The following is a 15741-nucleotide window of genomic DNA, read 5'->3' as shown; positions in this document are numbered from 1 at the left end:
GGGCTGATACCCGGGCTTTTCCGCTGAGAATTCACTGAGAGCTTCCCACACGGCCTCAGCAGGACCCCCGCCCACGGACCGGAGGCCCACAGCCTATCCCGAGCCGAGTCTGCAGCCGGGCCAGCTCCTGCTGGAGGCCCCTGTCACGGCCATAACCTGAGACAGACGGAAGTCTCGGGCCACGCCAGGCCCCGCCCCAGGGTAGTCAGGTCTTCATCGGCAATGACATCTTCCAATTGCACGAGGCCTTGGTCAGGTCCTGAGACAGCCAGCCCGGCTCATCCTGGGCCCCACATTATTTGGGGTAATTTCACCCGGAGCAGAGGGGTCAGCCAGGCTGACCTGGATTCCATGCCCTTATTGTGACCAGCAGGTTCCCAGGTCTCCAGGCCCCACCCGACAGCCTCTCGTCACCTGCCCTCGAGACCCCAGAACCTGGACAGCCCAGGAAACACACCATTCAAGTCTCAAACGGTCCTGGGCACCCAGCCTTGGCCCTGATCCTCGTGGGCTGTTGGGTTTTGTTATAAGTGACCATATCCACTTGGTGGATGACTCCAAGTTCATTTGTTCCCACTGCAAACATTTATTGAGCGCCTACTGTGTACCAACACTGGACACGGAAACGCTGTGATTCCCAAATCGCTTGGGGGCCTGGCGACTCCCTCCATCCCCTCGAGGAGCGTTGTGGGGGCAGATGCGTGTTCAGAGGACGCTGGTGTGGCCCATTCTCACACGCAGGTGCCTCTTTGTGAAGCCTCCTTGGCATGCGAGGCCACGCTCTGTGGGAAGAGGCACAAAACGTGAGAAATCCTTGACCGGGAGGAGCTGACTCTCCGCGGGGCAGAGGGACACCCTAAAATGACTGCGTGTCACTGATCCCTGGAGAAATCATCCCCAGGTTGCGTGAGGATGCAGATCGACACGGCCCGATGTGGAGAGCACTGAGCTGGCAAAGCGACATGGTGTTGTGGGGACCCACACAGTCCTAGCTCAATCCCCACCATTGGTTAGCCTTAGACAGATAACTTATGGCTCCTAAACTCGGTTTCTCCACCTAAGAAATGGGGCCCAGTAGCCTGCTAGGGTGAAAGGAGTTGGTGGACTATGATAAAATGTCTGTTTGGGCCAGGGGGCTGAGCTCACTGCGCTGATGGGAAAGACGCCCCCCCACCCCGAGTTGGACACAGGGAGGAGGTTGGAGATGCTCTGCGGCCCACGGAGGCAGCAGCTCCCCCGAGCTGGAAAGGAAGGCAGAGCCGCCTCCTCTTGTAGCTCAGTCTTCTGAGCAGTAGGCAGGAGTCCAGCCCTGGGGTCCCCTGGTCGAGGCCATCCACCAGACCAGAGGGCAAACAGGCTGGGCAAAGGTTGGCACCAGCACTGCCAGCCCCAAGGTGGCCCCTGGGTTTCACATCTGATGAACCCAGGAGGCCAAGCAGCCTTGGCCGGCAGCCACCCAGGTGGACAAACGTAAGCCCTGCAGGCGAGGTCTGGCCAGCCGGGTGGCCACGTGGGGTGGGCTCTGGGGGTCCCAGGGACCGAGGTCAGCTCGTGCCAAAGTCAACTCAAAATGGATCATAGACTCAATGTAAAACCCACAACAACAAAATGTCTAGAAGAAAACAGAAGAAACTCTGAGACTTTGGGTCTGGCGAAGAGTTTTTAGACGGGACTTTAAAAAGCAAAAACCTAATTAGAAATTATACGTCGGACTCGTCGAAAGGAAAAACCTCTGCTGGGGCCCGCCCCGTGGCCGAGTGGTTAAGTTCGCGTGCTCCGCTGCGGCAGCCCAGGGTTTCGCTGGTTCGGATCCTGGGCGCGGACATGGCACCACTCGTCAGGCCACACTGAGGCGGTGTCCCATATGTCACAACTAGAAGGACCTGCAACTAAGATATACAACCATGTACCAGGGAGGATTTGGGTGATAAAGCAAAAAAAAAAAAAGGAAAAGGAAAACCTCTGCTCCTCAAAAGACGCTGTTCATAAAATGAAGAGACAAGACACAGACTGGGAGAAAATCTTTGCAGGATATGTATCCGATAAAGGTCTTATGTCCAGAATACAGAAAGAACTCTTACAACTCAATAAGAAGACAAAACAGCTCAGTTTTTTAAAGGAGCAAAATTGGAACCAACGCTTCGGTCAAGAAGAAAACTGGGCAGCAGATAGGCGAATGGAAGACAAATGAAACGATGCCCAATGTCATTAGACAGCACAACACACTTCTTAAAATGGGTAAAATGGTAAACTGACAATTCCAAGTGTTGACAAAGATGCGGGGCAACTGGACCTCCCACACATTGCTGGTGGGAATGCCAAGTGGTGCAGACGTGCTAGAAAAAGAGTTTGGAAGTTTCTTATCAAGTTAAATATACATGTAACAGACACTGCAGCAATCTAGTAGATACCAAAAAGACATGAAAACACGCCCGCACTAAGACCTGGACCCAAATGTTCATAGCAGCTTTACACACAGTAGCCACAACTGGAAGCGACTTGAATGTCCCTTATCCAGGGGATGGAAAAGCAAATTGCGATCTATTCACACAACTCCGCATTCCTGCAATATTCGTGTCATACTCAGCAAGAAGGAGCTAACTGCAGACACGCGGGCCACCACAGATCAATCTCAAACGCATGATGCTGAGGAGCAGGAGCCAGACACAAAAGGCTGCAAACTGCGTATTCCACTTACGTGACATTTTGGAAAAGGCAAACCCATGGGGACAGACAACAGTTACCTTGATTGTGGTGTTGGTTGCGTGACTGTATGCCTTTATCAAAAGGCATCACGCTATAAAAAGGGTGACTTTTCTTGTATGTTAATTATAGCTCAATAACCCCCCCCCGCCCCCCAAAATCATCGTCCTCATCACTGGAAGTAATGCAGCTCGAGGAAGAGGACCAGCACGCAGCAGACGCGATGCCGAGCGACTGGCGGGCGTGCAGTGTCCCCCGTGCTCAGCAATCCAGTGGGTCCTGCGTTCTCTCCATTTCACAGACGAGGCAAACTGAGGCCTGGAGCAGGAAGTCACTGGCATCACCAGCAGGGATGGGATGGAGTCTGGACCTCTACGCAGACCTGACTCCAGCACCCACACCCTAGACCACTCAGTCTGTCCTGGGGGAGACCTCAGGGATCCCCAAACCAGCTGCCATCTCCCCCAGCTTTTGTGAGGGAAGGATGAGGCCTCAGGGGAGCTGCCCAAGCTCCCAAGGAGAGACACTGAACTGGGAGGGAACCAGGTATCATTGGTCAACCAACACTCACCCCTGTGCAACAACCTTGAGAACAAAAAAGGCCCCAAGATGGAGCAGGAAGGAGGGCTGGGGGCGGCACCGATGCATGGACCAGCCCCACCCTCGGGGAGCTCACGCTGCATCAACCCAAGGTCACCTCCTAGACCAGGGCACGTGGCTGCCTAGATATGCTCCCACGGTCCCCCTGAGAGCCACCCATCAGTGCCCAGTGCTCCTGTGGAGGCCGGTGCTCCCTACCCCCTGGGGGGCTGGGATTTAGAGGAGGGGGGGGCACTGGGGTCTCAGGCCTGTCCAGGAGGGACCCCAGCCCCGTAGAGAGGGCAGACAGGAGGGGTGCTGTGTTTCCAAGCCGGAGAACCCGCAGTGTGGGGGAGGGGTCTGCGGGAAGGGAGCAGGGGAACCTTGCACCGACTCCAGTTCTGACGGCTGTTCTGGGAGTCAGGAAGTCAAGCACTGGCACTTGGGTCCGTGAAGGTCCCGCTCAGCATTCAAAGCTTCAGGGGCAGCACGTGCAGAAGGCCCCACCTAGAGGCAGGCACGCGCCTTGAGCCCAGCCAGCTCCCCAGCACGGCCGACACCTGGGGGGACGGCGCTGCTGCCCTGTGCTCCCAGAGGGGCCTCCTCCCGGACTTGCCATCCGGGCTCAGACACCCACAGGCAAGTCTGCCAACCACTCTGTGCCTCGGTTTCCTCCTCTGTGAGAGGAGGATTGAAATCCTGTCTACACCCCGATCTCTCGAAGCAGCTTCATGGCGATGACAGATGCAAAGTACGGTGAGGTAGGCCTGGCATGCGGCCCACGCACCTGCGTCCAGTGCCCACGCTCTAGTGGCTGTGGGACGTCTCCTATTGGACTCCGGGCAGCGGTGCCGAGACGCCAAGATATCCCAGTCCGGGGAACCTCTCCGAGCCACCAGTTGGCTGGGGACAGTACTGGAGGCCTTGTCCAGTTCATGCTGTGGGCCCGGCTGGCCTGGACAACCTCTGCCTCCACAGCTTGCACGTCTGGGGCCTCAGACAAGGCCTGACCCAGAAACGCGGCCACCCCTAGGGGAAGGGACGTCTGGGTGGGAGAGGCAGGGGGATGGCCTCCTGGGCCTCCATTTGGGACCAGTGTGGGCTGAGCTGACGGTGAGGACGAGAACCTACAGGGACGGGGACCCCAAGCTGGACAGAAGGCTGGGGAAGGCCATCCATTCAGACTCACGTGGATGGAAGGAGGGCCGGCACTTTTCAAACTCGGATGGAAAGCTCCTGCAGGCAGGAACGTCCTAGTTTACCATGACCCCTGCTCCCCTCCAGCAGCCTTGGAGCGCCGAGCCCGGGGTGCGGGGGTAGGCGGCAGGCACAGCGACAAGGCCCTCGCCACCCCCGAGCTTGAAAGCCGTGCTCCCAGAACGAACACTGCAAGCCGCGTGGATGGGTCGGACGGTGCCTCTCTCGTGGACTCCTTGGGAGCCCTCTCCAAAGTCGGGAGCCCACAGGGAAGGAAACTGAGGCTCAGGGAGGTCACGTCCCCTGTCAAGGTCACACAGCCAGGAAACGGCCGAGCCAGAACCAGAACCCAAGATTCTCGCTGCAGGGCCCCATGTCTTCCCCCCAGCCTCATCCCTGCTCAGACGTCAAGGTCCACTCGCTCAGGAAGCCCCCGTTGCCGCCCAGCGTGGCCCTCAGACCAGGAGGCGAGTTCCTGGATGAAGGGCAAGTCTTGTCACCTTGCATTAAGACTTTCGTGGGCCTCAGGGACATTGGCTTTCAAGGGGTCCTCCTCCCACAAAATAATAATAATTTCTATTTATAACTGCATTGGAATGAGAACGAACTAATGTTATATATTCTGTTAATTTCCTAGAGCTGCCGTAATGAATTCCCACAGACCGGAAACTCATTCTTTCCCGGTTCTGGAGGCCCAAAGTCTGAACTCAATGTGTCACAGGGCCCGCAGGCTCTGGGGGAGGGTCCTTCCTGCCTCTCCCAGCTTCTGGGGCTCCAGGCGTCCCTGGCTTGTGGTCGTATCCCTCCAGCCTCTGCTTCTGGGGTCCTACGGCCTTCTGAACAGGACACCATCACTGGGTGAGGGCCCACCCCACCCCAGCATAACCTCATCTTGACTAATTACCCCTGCGAAAGACCCTGTTCCCAAATAAAGTCACATTTGGAGGTTGCAGGTGGGCATGAATTTTGCAAGAATTTTCGTGGGCCCAGCCCCCCAAAAGAGGTCACCCTCCTCTCTGCTCACCCCCAAGCCCCTGGCACAGTCACCCTGCGCACAGTAGGTCCCAGGAAAGCCCTCCACACGGCCGCCTGGTCTCAGCAGCTGGTGAGGGTCGGGCCCAGCCCCAGGCCCTCTGTCCCCGCTGGTTCGGGGCGTCTCCCTTCTCCCAGGCGCTGGACGGCCTTTGCTGTGATCAGCTCCGTCCCTGGGGCGCCTTCCCACTGGTTGCCCTGTGCAAACAGCCTTGCTCGGGCTGCCACCCGCCCGGCTCCAGGCTCCTGATATGAATGCGGAGGTTAAATTCCCTTGACACCACTTTAATTTTTCAAATAGCAATCCAGTTACCAAGCGCGTTGGCACCTGGGCCCCGTTCCACCACCACTTGGCAGGACCTGCGAGAGCTGCTGGCAGTGATGGATTCGAGGCCCCTTGGCACACCCCGCCCCCCCCGGCCCGCCCGCCCCAATCCGCCCGGCCACCCGCGCCAGCCCGGTGACCGCACACGGCCAGCCCCCAGCAGCTGCGAGGCCTGAGTGCCAAGACGCAGAGCTGGCTGCCCTCGGCGTCGGGACCCGGCTGGGCAGGCTTCCTGGCCCGTCCTTCGGGAGGCCATGGGCAGGGTCTCTCCTCCGACGGGGGCTGGGCTGTGGGATGTGGTTTTCCACCCCCCGGGTCTCCCCTTCCCTCAGCCTCATGGCCAGGACCAAATCCCTTAGAAAATGAAAAGTCAGAAGTAATGCAGACGCTCTCAGAGCTGGAAGGAATTTAGCCATCAGAAGCTCCCACCCGCTCATGGCACTGTTGGGGAAACTGAGGCGAGAACCAGGAGGCTGCAGAGCCAGGACTGGAACTGGGATCTGGGCTCTTGAGGGAGATATGCATTCAGTGGGTCTCAGGAGGGTGGGGAGCCAGCCAGGCTGGGGTCAGGTCCCACCTCTGCCACCAGCTAACTCTGCAACTCCGGGCATCTCTGCGCCTCGGTCTTCCCAACCCCAGGATGAGCTCAGGCACCACCTGTTCCCGGGCACCGTCAGGACGACAGGAGTGGATCTGTGCACAGGGAGGAGCCAACCTGGTGACTGGCAGGGTCACCCCGTGTGGGATACAGAACCCAGGATTGCAGGGGCCTCTGGGGAAGGTCAGCCAGACCCGGCAGCAGGGAGAAAGAAAAGGCTGTGCCGGGCATCTCTGCCTGAGGAGACCGGCGCCTGCGTTGTTCACACCCCAAGCCACTATTAAATGCCATCTGTATGCGAGCCACTGTCTTGGTGCCCCCCAGTTGTCGGCTTCTAGGCATTGGTGCCAGGACAAGATGGAAAGAGTAGAGCTTGGGGGGACTCAGAGCCCTCTGGACAGACCCAGAGAGGGGATGAGAGCACCTCAAGGACCCAGGACCCCCCGGGCATGTGCCCTTCTCAACACACTACAGTGGGTCCATCCGTCTCCCAAAAAGACCACTCTGTCCCCTACCTGCCTCCCCTGAAGCCTGGAGACCCCATCTCATCACCCGGTGAGCCAGAGGCCACCCAGGCCCCAGGGGAGGGGACCTGGACACAGACGCTGGCTAGACCAGTGCCGCGCGGTACCACAGCCCCTGGCCACGTGTGGCCGTTGGCCACTTGGCATGTGGCTGGTGAGACCGACGAAAGGCATGTTTAAAATTTATTTCACTTTGATTAATTTAAATTTAAAAACCGAAGCCATGTGAAGTGGGTTTCCATGAAAGCACGTTTATTGCTCCGGCAGGACCTGAATGTTTAGCATCTTGAACAGAGATGTGCTGTCAGCGTAAAAATAACACAGCGGGTTTTGGAGAATTAGGTACGTACGAAAGAATGTGACATATCTTGTTAATAATTTTGATATTGATTATAGGCTGAAATAATATTTGGGATAGATTGGGTTACATGAAATGTTATTAAAATGCCTCTTACCTGTTTCTTTTTCCTTTTTGAATGTGGCTACTAAAAATTTTTAAACCGCCCATGGGTTCGTAGTACATTTCTCTTGGGTGGGGCTGGTCCAGAGGAAAGGAGCCTCAGGCAGCCAGGGAGGAGGCACACACCACCCTGCAGGGCACAGCACTGTCCTTCCAGCCTTTGCTGGTCATTCCTCTTGAGGATACGTATGAAGGTAATAATATCAAACAATAGCAGAGTCTCACCCAGCGCCAGGCTCTGTGCCAAGTGCTGGCTGGCTCTCCTGAACGCCCCCAGCCCCAAACAAGATAGGTCCCTTTGCTCCCCTCTCAGGGTCCAGAGAGATTAATTAACTTGCCCTGGGTCACACAGCAAGCAGTCGGGACTGCTCATCAACAGCCTCTGTGTCAGGAGAAGGCAGGGAGGCTGACGGGAGCCACTCAGCTGCCCTCTGCCCTGGATTTTCCAGCCACTGTCTGTGCTTTTCTCAGTTCCCAAAAACAGCAGCAAATCCCAGCCCAGGAGAGTCTCTGGGGGCCGCTCTCTACCGAGCAAGGGAGCAAAGGAGCAGGACAAGGGGGCCCCTGGTGTCCTTTGAGATGGGACAAAGCGAAGGGGAAAGAGGGCGACAGGTAAGCTGACGGGTAGGAAGGGGAAGGGGCCGGCAGTGGGCTGCAGAGGGAGCCAGGGGCTTGCTCCCTGAGCAGGGAAGACATGGAGACAGCAGGAGGGCGCCCCCCACCCCGCCACCCCATCCTCCCTCACTCTGCAAAGGATTCTCTTGCACCCTGGGTGCACCGACCTCTGCGCTCCCATGGGGGTGTGGCTCCCCAGCCCCGACCCCACAGAGCTGGCGTCCAGCAGAGGGGACAGGGGCTCACGACCTCATGTTTCAGGTGGAATGCCTGCAGAGTCTGGGGTCATGAAGGCCAAGGCTCAAATCCCCCCTGAGGCCCGACCTTGACCTTGGGCCACAGTGGGATGCAGAAGGTCGGCATGGGGAGCGACCTCGAAGACGGCAGGGAACTCCGGGGTGGTGGGGTCGGGGGGGTTCCCATGGGAGGCTCGAAGGCCCGCTCTGCTCTCCACCCCCCACAAATTCAACCAGAGCATCCTTCCTCTGCCCGTCGAGACCCCCATCATCGGCAGGCGGGGCTCTGCAGCCACCATGTCTGTAAACCACTGGCAACTCTCACAGGGAGGTGACTGATGTGCCCCAGGCCGCTGAGCCAGCAGGAGCAGATGGGGGACGGGATCCAGGTGCTCTGGCTCCTCTGCTCCGCCCCACATGGGTCTGGATAAGATTGAAGGAGATCTTCCACAAGACGCCCAGAGACACGCCCAGCAGCGTTGCTGAGGTCACAGCCACAGGATCGTGCCGTCGCCGCACCGAGAGGCACCGGGAGAGCGACGGATGCTTCTCGGGGGACCCAAATGCCTCCTGCCCGGAGCACAGGGCACCGCCCTGTCGTCCGCCACCGTGGAGAGCCTGGTGCAGGGCGAGGGTGCGGGAATGCCTGCAGGACGCATAGCAGAGTGGTGAGTCAGCTCAAGCAGCGAGGAGGCGGGCTCAGCGGGGCTGGAGGGTGGGGTGCGGGCGTGAGGTCAAACCCTCCATGCAGAACGGGGCAAAGAGCCGCCTGGAACCGGCCCTGGGGCGTCATCGTCGTCGACCCAGTCAGATACCGTCTGAGCAGGGCACGGAGGGGGATGCGCACATGCCAGGAGGGAAGACACTCGCCCAAGGTCACTCGGGGACTCTGGGAGTGAGTCTGGGCTCCCTGCACAGTGATCTCTGTCTCTGCCGCCAAGCAGCACTGGGGCACGGCCATCCTTGTGTGTAAACTGAACTTTGCACATTAAACAGCATTTTAACGGCCCGGGAGGGCTGGCTGCTCAGCGCCGGTGCCGTACCACGGGGCAATGCGTGCCAGACGTGGGGGCAGATAAACCTGGTTCAACATCTGGCTCCACCTCCAACCGGCCGTGTGACTCGGGGCAGCCACTGATGTGTCTGAGCCTCAGTTTCCCCATTTGGAAAAAGGGACAAGAATTCCTACGTCCCGAGCACGTGTTTGGATCAAATGAGGTCAAGATAAAAGCCCCCACTGTGCGCCAGGCAACCAGCAGGGGCTTTGTACAACTTCTCTGATTTCAGCTCCCCCTTATGGGTGTGGAAATGGCACTCGGAGAGACCAGCTTGCCCGGGGCCACGCCCTGAGGAAGGGACACAGCCGGGGCCCGCAGGCTGAGCCGAGCAGGCTCACCGACCCCTGCCTGCCCCTCGGGCCAGCGGGACTGGGAGACTAACTGCAGGAAGTGGCAGGTCTCGTCCCGAATCCTGGGGTCCTTGGAGTCAGGGAAGAGCAGCTGAACCCGGGACCCGCCTCCCAGATGGGATGCAGGAGCCGAGGATTCCAGAGTTAGAAAGACAGGGGTTCTAATCCCGGCGGCGGCCTCACTGGGCGGGTCCCTTCACCTCTCCAGGCCTCAGTTTCCCCATCAGTAAAGTGGGGGACGGTGTCCACGTCACAGGGATGTGGGGGGCTTCAGAGAGCTGATACTCACCTGGCACATTCGAGACACACGAGAGTAAGCGCTGTTATAATTACGGCGACAATAGGTGTGACACACACCAGTGGTTGTGGTTATAGGACTTTCCTCTGTGAGCAACACACACACACACCTTCCCGCATGCACGCCATGAGCAGACTCACACCCGTGCACGCACCTGCACAACAAACCTGTACAAACCCGCATGGGAGCATGCATGTGCGTACACATGAACACGCCTGCACACGTGGGCACCACGCCGCCTGGAATACACCCACGTGCACACGCCCACACATGGACACACACACCTGGGCGCCTTTGGGGTGATTCGGGAGTCGCACTTTGCACGTGTGTCACGGTGGGACCACCTGGGGGCCCTGGAGGAGCGGGCTGAGGCATTCGGGGAGACAGGCGAGCCCAAGATGCCAAAATCCACACAAGGCCAGGTGTCTGAACGCAGCTCAAGGACAGCCAAGGACTGCCTCTCCTGCCCTGGCCTGCCAGTGAGACCAGCTTGCCCCACAGAGGGGAATTGGGGACGGGAAGAACCGCCACCCACCCCTGAGCAGCAGGAATGGCTGTCCTGGAATGAATGGGCCGTGTCCAGGCCCCACCGTGTTGGAGATCCCTTTGCCCAGCAGGGCCCTAGAAGGGCCCCAGGATCATTCATTCCTCCATTTGCTCCCTAAACTCACCTCTAGTCTGCCTGGTGAACTCCTACTTACTCCTCAAAGCCTCAAAGCCGCCTCCTCCTAGGAGCCTGCCCTGATCTCCTGCCTCCACCTTAAGCCCAGGCAGAATCAGGGGCTGCATCCTCTGGTGTCCTGGGCACTTTGCACTTGACCCTGAGGTCTCCTGCCACTTGGAATCATCCGAGGAATGCTCCAGCTGCCCTCTGACCCTGCCAGCCATCCTCACCACCCCCTCGGGGGTCTCTGGGAATTCTATTGAGCCGCATGGATGCGGGTTCACCTGCTCCCAGCTACCCCACAGCTCCTGCCTCAGCCATGCCTCTCTGGCCACCTGGACAAGGGACAAGGGCAGGAACAGACACAGCCAGAGCCAGGAGCGAGGGCCACGGAGAGAGCTGTGGGGGACAGGGGCTGGGAAAGACCAGGGTACTCGCACACCTCCCAACATATATATATACAGATGCTGGCTCATTTCTCCTATTATTACTAAAGGAACAGAAGCACACACATCGGTGGCCACCTGCGCCCTGGGAGCCCCGGTCATCGGGGCCCCGACGCCAGCCAGCAGGCCTGGAGTGGAGCCCAGGGAGCACCCTGTGGGATGTCAGGGACGGAACTCCGTTCCTGAAGCTTCCGGCTGCTCCCCTAGAACATGGAGGGAGTCACAGCTATGCGGCCACTCGAGATGACCCGGCTTCCCCCACCACCGAGTGCCTGTCCCGGCTAAATGGTGGGAGTTATGAAAAGACGTCTGGGTCGCCATCTCCCGAACGTGATGACGCTCTTGCCTTCCCTCCGCGTGCCACCTTCCCCCGCCCCCTCGGCCGGAAATGGCAGGTGTGCGGGCACTGAGGCCGGGCCTGAAGAGTCAGGAGACGCAGTCGCCCCTCGGCTGCACCAGCCTGCCCGAGAGGAGTGGCCGTCACATGGCCGAGGTGCCAAGCTGTGAGAGGCCACCCCGGCCCCTGGCACCACTGCCCTCTGCAAACGCCCGGCCTGAGTCGGTGCCAGCAGCTTTCGGGGCCGTCATGTGCCTGGGCCGGTCAGGCCCCGGCCTCCTCTCCCCTTGGCACACCTCTGATTCGGAGGAATGTGTGTGTGCGTGTGCTTTCTCTCCCTTCAAGGGGAAAAAGCGCTCTCTCGGCAGAATTCTGCCCGGGACCCCGGCTGCCGGCAGCTGGATGGGATCCTGGGAGGGTGGGGCCTCTGCAGGGACCCCCACCCCTCCCCGTCTGCCCAGGGCGCTCCCTGAAACACGGGTGCCCTCGGAGGCGTCCCCTCACTGGGGAAGGATCGGGGCCGAGGTGACGGGGCGGGTGGGGGAGTCAGCCCCAGCCGGCTTCAGATCCCGCTTCTGGGACTTTAAATTCTGGGGGTCCACCGATGACCTTGGGCGAATTCCTCGCCCTCCCTAGCCTCAGGCTGCTCATCCTCAAAACGGGGTAACGGCCCAGCGCTCTGCACAGGATTGCAAGAAACCACATTCTTTATCTCCTAAATGGGGACACTCCTGAGTTTTCACTTTTTGGGGGAATGAATAATGATGACGCCGGGTGACAGGCGTCAGCCGGGACTTTGCGACCCGCTGGCATCCAATTACACAAGATAAGGTACATTGATACCATAACGCCCTTCGCTCCAATTCCAGGCACTCCTGTTTCCTCCGACTGAGGCCATGTGCCCCGCTGCCCCGAATTCCAGTCTGTCCACAACGGGCTGGTCACAGTGTCCTCCAGCGTCCCCTGGAGGTGAGCCCTCCAGCCAGGCCCTGCATGGGGCAAATGTCCGGTGAGGGAGGGACGCTGCGTCCCTTCACCGAGGAGCAATCCTGTCCCCAGGCCCTGGGGAGGGACGCCTGTGTGCTTCTGGCTTTTTGTCTCCCAACGCGACTTTGGTGCCGACGAAAGCAAACTGCGTTTGGAGGCCATCTTGGCCCCGTCGATTCTTGATGGAACCGTGTTTGTGGGAAGAGGAGCCTCTGGAATTCGGGCCTGGGGTTCCGAGGGCCTAGGCAGCCTGAGGCCCTGGAAGACCCCACTGCATCACCCAAGGGCAGCTCCTGGGGAGCCCCCCCAAGAGCATGGAGGCAGCCCCCACATGAAAAGTGGGGACAGAGGCCCAGAAGGGCCAGCTTCTGGCCCCAAGTCACCCAGCAAGAGGGTGGCAGAGCCAAACGGGAACCTGGCACCTGACACAGGCCCTCCCTGTCTCCTTTGAAGGCTGAGGACGAGCGAAAAAGATCTTCCCATAATGCCTCATCGTGGGTGCCAGGTTTGTCTTTTTATCCCCTTTCTGGGCCACCACCCGCCAGGGCCCTGGCCGCCATGTTCAAAACCCCTTCATGGAGAACAGAGTAGGTGCGGGGCAGCCCAGCGGCTTGCTGGCTCCGCCAGAGGTGGTATTGCATCGTCTGTTTCCACAATGAAAAAGCCAGGCACAGAGAAGTTAGGTAACTTGCTCTAGGTCACAGAGCTGATGGCACAGAAGTGGAAGGACACTGGGAGGCCCCATATGAGATCCACGGGAAGGGAATAAAGCACAGAAAGTGCAGGATTGCGGGGCTGGGCGGGGGCACCAGCGGAGCAGGCCTCCCCAAGAGAGAACAGCAGATGCACAGACACAGAAAAGGGACGGCGATGCTGGGCCCAGGGACGTCCTCGGAGCCACCCTGGGGATAGGCGTTGGGATTTTTCGTTAGACGTTTAACCTGAGGAGCCATGGAAAGTTCTAAGCCCAAGGTGAGGGCTGAGATCTGCCATTTGGAATTGTCCCCTGGAAGCTGCGGAGCCCCAGAAGGAGAGGAGACCGGGGAGGCGGGGCCAAGGCAGAGGGGCAGGCAGAGCAGGGGCTGCTTGGGGCGGGGGGGGGGGGGATGCTTGTCTTAAGGAAGCAGGGTCAGCAGAACGAGCAGGGGGCGTCCAGGGAGCGTGTTTCTTTAATGCTTTGCAAATGCCTTTGAATTCTGCAAGGAAAGGACGTTTCCGGAAGGTTGTTAGAAAATTCAATGAATGCAAAAAATGAGCATCTAGCAAGCTGCCCGACTCTGTTATTCAGGAAGCCTATTTGAGTGACTTTCAACTGACCGAAAGCCACGCAGGAATCTTGTGGGGGGAGAATGTCAGACACGCTGGTCCATGAGGAAGGCAGAGCAGCGACCCAGGCCGGGCCTGGGGGCCAAGCCACCGAGAAGAGGAAACCCAGCCCCGAGGTTGTCCAGGACACGACGAGCAGAAGTCAGCACGACAAGGATCAGCTCGTCTGCGGCTTCTCAGGGGTGGACGCCCACAGCCTGGGGAAGACAACGGGGGCGGAGGGTCCACGGGCTGCCGGAATGCCGAGAAGGGAGGTGAAGCATTTCTGCCAGCGCCCGAGGGGGCTGGGGGACCGCGGCCGAGCCCCTGGCATCGCGGGCATGTGCCCCGCCCGCAGCTGGAAGGCAGGCCCGCCCAGCCATGGCCCAACGGGTAGGCGGAATCAGCACGTGGACGGGCTCTCTGAGGCCAGAATTTGGAATGCCACAAGTAGCAAACAGTTAATGATCAACTGGTCACCCCTTTCCAAAAGACCCAGAACTAATGGGGCCATAAAACGTGTAAAGTATCTGCCCCCGGCCAGACCAGACATGACAGCTAGGGAGCGGACACTTCTGGGGCTCCCTCTCCATCACCTCGTTCTAGAAGGCAGGCCCGTGGGGAGACATCCCTGCTGGAAAATTTTCCCTCCGCGCGTCATAATCTGGAAAAGATTCCCACGCCTCCCGTCACTGGCCAGGCCCCTCGCTCCCCTTGTGGCCAGCACGGAGGGGACATGTATTCTTTCCCAAGTTGCAGATCTGGGGAGAAAGTCTGGAGTTTTTTAAACAGAGCATGTCTTTACCCCTTGAAGGAAGACGGAAGGAGCCAGAGCCTGGAGCACTGGGTCATCGTCCCCGCCGTCCAGCCTGACACCTGGGAACGCGCTTTCTGCCCGAGTTGCTGACTTGTGCCAATTTATATGCTAATTCCAGAAATGATTCTTCCCACATTAAATAAAAGCTGAGGAATGTTCCAAAGGTCTGAACAGATTGTACCATTAACAGACAGGGGAAGCTGAGCCGTGCTGCCCACAGGAGTCCCGGGCGTGTGAACCGGCCCCCAGCACACGCACTCCCCCCATTACAGGCCCACGTGCTCCTTCAGCTGACTCGGCCAAACGAAACTGCTTCGGCATCTAAAGCCTCCGAGGGCCCATCTCGACCTTGAGGTCCCTTCCAGAGTCACCTTTTGGGAAAGTAAAGAGTGCCAAACAGAATTGGAGGGGTCCGTGGTGAGCCCGTGCCCCCAAAGTGATCAACTGCCCCCAAGGACGTCAGTGTCATCGGATCACTGCCCTGATCCGAGGCCTAGGCCCCTGGCCTCCTGGACAGCCTCCTCACACCCTCCTCCAACCCCCGACACACACACACACACACACACACTGAGTTTCTTTTCTCCCCAACTCACCAAGACCTTCCTGCCTCAGAGGCTTTGTACCTTCTGTTCCGCCTGCCAGGATAGCTCTTCTCCACTCTCTTGACCAGGTTACCCCAACTCCTCGCAGCTCAGAGAAGCCCTCCCGACCTGCACAGGAGGTGAGGCCCCGGTCACACACCCTGTAGGATGCTGCGTCTTCCTTCCTGGTGCTCCTCACAGCTCTCGTGGGATTATTACTTGTGTGATATTATTCTGCATCTGCAGCTATCATTCACTGGTGAGAGCAGGGACCAGGTTTACCCTGTATCCCCAGGGTCTAGAAGGATGCTTGCCAGAGGATGTAGAGAAAGAGAGGGAGGGAGGGAGGAAAAGAGGGAGGAATGGATGGATAGATGGAAGGATGGGTGGGTGGGTGAATAGGTGATGGAAGGAAGGAAGGAAGGATAGATGGTTGGATGGATGGATGATTGGATGTTTGAATGGATGGATATTTGGGTGGATGAATGGGTGGATGGATGGATGATGGGTGGATGGATGCTGGGTGGATGACCAGATAGATGGAGAGGGAGAGGAAAGAAGGGAGTGAGAGAGGGGAGGATGGGAGTTTTGATGGATGGATGGATGGATGGATGATGGCTGGATGGATG

The sequence above is a fragment of the Equus asinus genome, chromosome 17 (assembly GCF_041296235.1).
Source record: "Equus asinus isolate D_3611 breed Donkey chromosome 17, EquAss-T2T_v2, whole genome shotgun sequence".
Taxonomy (NCBI): Eukaryota; Metazoa; Chordata; class Mammalia; order Perissodactyla; family Equidae; genus Equus; species Equus asinus.
This window is presented reverse-complemented; position numbering follows the sequence as displayed.